Source organism: Psammomys obesus, unplaced genomic scaffold, assembly GCF_907164565.1.
Source record: "Psammomys obesus unplaced genomic scaffold, mPsaObe1.curated_primary_1811, whole genome shotgun sequence".
In the NCBI taxonomy this organism is placed as follows: Eukaryota; Metazoa; Chordata; class Mammalia; order Rodentia; family Muridae; genus Psammomys; species Psammomys obesus.
In genome coordinates this window covers 2383642-2388531 of record NW_026585626.1, presented here as the reverse complement: position 1 = coordinate 2388531, position 4890 = coordinate 2383642, and positions in this window count along the sequence as shown.

The following is a 4890-nucleotide window of genomic DNA, read 5'->3' as shown; positions in this document are numbered from 1 at the left end:
TTTTTTTTTTTAATTTTACAAAAACTAGAGAATATTTCCATTTGTACAAACAAAAGCAAGAGATAAATCAGCTGCCAACTGGCACTGAGTGACGAATTCGATAATGTGATCCTTCACTCAGTGGTTCAGCTGTGACTACTGAGTTCTGGCTTCCTCCCTCAGGCTTTCCTGCACACCCTTAGCAGCCTCTGCCCAAGAGAAGGTCTTAATGTGTCCTTAGACTACATCATAACCATCTATGTGCACATAAACCTGAAAACTGTCTTTAGCCTATAACCGAGTTCCTCTCTTTCTCCATTCTTCCCTCCCTCTTCCCTTCTCTTTCATCCCTCCTCCAGTCTTTCTCCTCCCTTCCTTCATTCCTTCTTCCTTCCCTCAAAGCTCCGAGGGTCACACCAAACACACATGCCTATAAAGCTCTCTCCAAATGAGCCGTGTAGCAGCCCTGTGCCCAAATTACTAAAAACCTCCGATTTGAAGAGAGAGAGTGAATCTTTACATTTATACCAAGTTCTTTATCACGTCACCCAAGAAAATAATTATATTGTAAAAACCACAGCTAGCATCATAAACATCTTTCCAAAGACATGTCGGATATTCAACCTTGTTCGTATGCCTCTGCCAGATGGTCCAGGGTTTGAAACACCTGGAATTTCACAAATTTGCATGAGGTCTAATAACCAGAGGTCAGAGTCCCATCTTTGCAGCCCCTGGATGCATGCTGTTCAAGTAACTTATTTCCTCAAGTGCCTGGGGACAACCTCCTTCTACTCCCCATTCTCCATGCATCTTTTTTGTTGCTATGTTTCCACCTTCAACCTCTGTGAAGTTCTTGAGAACCTTTCCATCCCCCGAGCCCTGGCAAGGGTGACAGAACTGATTAGAACTTCAGTGATATAGAGGGATTAGAATGTTGAAAGTCTAGAGCCAAATTATCTTGGGGGCACCTTTAGGATCCTAAATAGCCACTTAATGCCCTTCTGTGTCCCATTAGGTAAATTCTGTGGAATGCACAAACAAACTCTTAGTTTCCTTCCCACCAAAGAACTAAGAAATGCTGTCAGATAGCATCTCAGCCTAGAGCAAAGCTGTCCCTGCACCCATCTACCTGATGCCTCCACCTATGTATTTCAAAAGTACCTCGATTTATGATTCCTTTGTTCTGTTACCATAAAACTTTATCAAATCTTACCGCATTGGAACTTAGAATGCAGGAAAATCTAAATCTGTGTTGCAGGCCTTGGGGACTCATATCTGGCTCCAGAATAAACTAATCGTTACCTGCTTTGAGGTGAGGGTTGTATTTTCGCATCAACACCTTGTGGTCTCTATCTGAACTTGCATTGTGCAGACACAGTGCTTCGTACAGCCCTGGGAGAGGACCCAGGAATGTTCCATAAAGTACTGCCACTGAGTACTACAGAGCTTCCTGGCTGGAGGCCTTGCTTGTCCCAAAGGTATCCCTGTTTTTGTCTTCCTCCCAACATTATTATTATAAAAATATTCAAATCCACAGCAACATTGAAGAAGCATAGAGTGTATGTCTTAACTTCTATACCCAGCTATGAGCACCTCTCCTGTGCTCACTAGAGTACATGTCTAAACATCTGCTCATTTCCACGAATGATACTTTGATTCATTTCAGTGTTGCTCAGGCTGGTTTCCTATTGCTGTGATAAAAAGCAACTTAAGAGAAAGGGAGGTTAGCTGGCTCACAGTTCTGGGTTATCACCATCACTGCTGGACAGTCAAGGTGGCAGGAACTTGACACAGCTAGCAACATCAGAGTCAGGAACAGAGCGCCGTGAATTAATGCATGCATGCCAGGGTTCAGCTCACACTCTCCTTTTGGGGCCCAGACCATGAAGTGGTGCTCCTACCACAACTAACCCAAGTAATACAATTCCTCACAGCCTTGTCCGAAAGCCAGCCTAACTTAGATGATCCTTCCCTGAGATTCAGTTTCCAGGTGACTCTGTGTGCTGTCAAGTAGACAATTAAAGCTAACCATCACATCCCCCAAATTTTGAAGTATGCATGCTATCACCTACCATTTAATTTGTAATCACAGTTGTTGTTCTTTTTTTCTTCATATGTGTTTATATCTGAGTGTAGGAAACATGGGTGCTCTGCCCAGGGAGGTCAGAAGAGGGTATTAGAGCTCATGGAACTGCAGTTGCAGACAGCTGTCAGACACCAGGGTTGTAAAGATCAAACTCGGGTCCTTTACAAGAGCAACAAGGTCTTTTAACTGTAGATGTATTTTTATAGCTATTTTATTTGGGTTCTTATATCTACCACCCTTCTACACCCCAGTCCCTTCCAACCCCTCAACACTAGATAGGGGAGAAAGGTTAAAGGGAAAATGGGACATAACTCTTTGAACTACTTCATGTTGATTAGGGTCATTGGGTTCTTAGACACAAGTCCAATCTTTGTCCCACAATCCAGCAAACCAGCAAACCAGCAAATCAGCAATAGCAAATGCAGTAGCAAAGACCAGCAGCAGCAAGAACCAGCAGCAGGGGGAGCAGCAGCTGCCCCAGGCCTTCTTGGGGCTCTCCCATTTATACTCTCTCAAAAATTCCCAGAATAAAACTACCTGCAGCTGACAAAAATCATACCCCTGTCAGAACATGAGGCACATTATAGTTACATGCTGTGGACAATCTGAAGCAGCTCCATATCCCACACCTGGGAATAAAACAAAAACATATTCATATAACATAACCAGGCTCTTTAAAGAAACCAAAATTCTCCCTACACTTAACTGCTGAGCCATCTCTCCAACTCACACAGCTCTTCTCCTTCTCTTCCTCCTCCTCGTTCTTATTCTTAGAGTTTGGATAGAGTTTCTTTGTGTAACCTTGGCTGTCCTGGACTCACTCTGCAGACTGGCCTTGAACTCACAGCAATCTGCCTGTCTCTGCCTCCCTGAGGGTTGGGATTAATACATAGCTATTCTTAAAAGATGTTTTCACATAGAAAGAAACACACTGGTCTTGAAAGTCTCTTCTAAGACTTAGTGTATCACTAAGTCTCACCCTGGATTCTCTTTAAAAATTAAAGCTCTACCCTGTGACAGACTTCCTTAAGTCCCTAGAGGCTAAGCAAGATTTGGGTTGGTAATCAGTATTCTTTTGCCTGAAGAGAAATTTATAAAGGAACTCTGTAGGAAAAGGCAAGTGGGCAAACTTGAGCATCGTTACTGCAATGATTTCTTGAGGTAACTTAATAGCTCTTAATTGTGGAAGATAGTTTTAGATCCCAGCAGTATGGTGAAAATTAATTTTTCTACAAAATGTCAGCATGTTCTGTAGCATGTATAATGATCCTGTGTGAAAGACACTGAATTATTTTTTTATTATTTAGCTTATTTATTCTTTGCTATTTTCATACATATATGTAATGTTTCACTGAAGTCCCCATCCATTATCATCTCTTATCCTCTTCCCCCTTGCATCAAATTCCTCCTTGCCCTCAAGTTCACCTTGTACATCCCTATATCACTTTGAGGCAGGGGAGAGACCCACTGCATTTAATTTAGGGTCACCTGCGTGAGCCTACCTGAGGCTTATTTACTTGAAGGAGTAAAAATGTACCAGTGGACATACCAATGTAAAATGATTCCCTTCCCAGTGATTAGCTTCCTCCACAACATCAGGGAGGAGTGGGGTCCTAATACTATTGGACCTTGTCTTGTGCAGAAAGCTACCGCTGCCGTGAGTTCATGAGGGCATCAGTGATGTCACAGGAATTAATTTTCTTTATAGGCCATGTATTAATTTCCACACAGCTGTGAGGTGTATTTGTCACTGTTTCCACTTTACAAGCATCGGCCTGAAGGCTCAGAGGAGTTAACCAACTTGTTCAAGGTCGCTCAGCTCACAAATTACAAAGCAGAAACTCAGAACCAAATCGATTTTCAAGCCCCCTCAATAGTCAACATTTTACCAACACTTGCTGAACATTCGTTGAAACCCAACCACAATTCTGAAGATGAGACGCTCAATGGTACACCAAACTTAACACACAGAAGGACTTATAGTTCAGTACAAGAGACAAGTTAAACTGATAGGTCAAAAATTCTAGCATGTAAAACATGACTGACTTGAGAATCACATGTGATGGGTATCGTGCTGTGGTTTTATTTCAATGCATAAAGCTATATTCACAAGAATGGTACTGTGCCAGACTTGGAAGTGCAAGCCTTTCATCCCAGCACTCAGGAGATAGAGGCAAAAGGCTCTCTGTGAGTTTAAGGTAATCTTGGTCTACAGTGAGTTCCGGGCCACCCAAGGCTACGGAGTGAGGCCCTGTCCAAAAAGATAAAAAGCAAATGCTTCAAATGCTGCAGTCCCAGTGAACAGGCCCATAGCTATTCGAAGGATCAGAGAAGATGAATGCTCAACCACTCCATCAGGCACTCCCTGGGATTCCACAGGCCACTCTGGCCGCAGAAGCAGGTAGGCTAACTACCAACCGTCACCTCTCCCTTCACTTCTCCAAATTCAGCACCCCCCCACCCCAGTCTTATCCTCAGCTCTGTAGTAGATCACCTTCTGCAGCCCTCCCTGACACCCTGCTCCCATCTCCAGTCAATCCCAAAGCTCTTTCCCTCCAAATTTCCCCACTCCCCCTACCCCCGTGCTTGCTTTATCCCATTCCCCAACTCCAGGAGGCATTCCCTGGGAACATTAAGTTCGCTTTGTCCAGGAAAGCAGGAATCTACAGATTCCTGCTCTCCTGCTCTCACCTGTTCTCCTTTCCTCCAAATCCAGTCCCCCCATTTTTGTCCTTAGTTCTGCAGGATCCCTCCTGCCCCACCGCCATTGCCAGTTGATCACTAAGATCCTCTCCTAACTTTCTTCCCCCAACTCATTGTTGTAT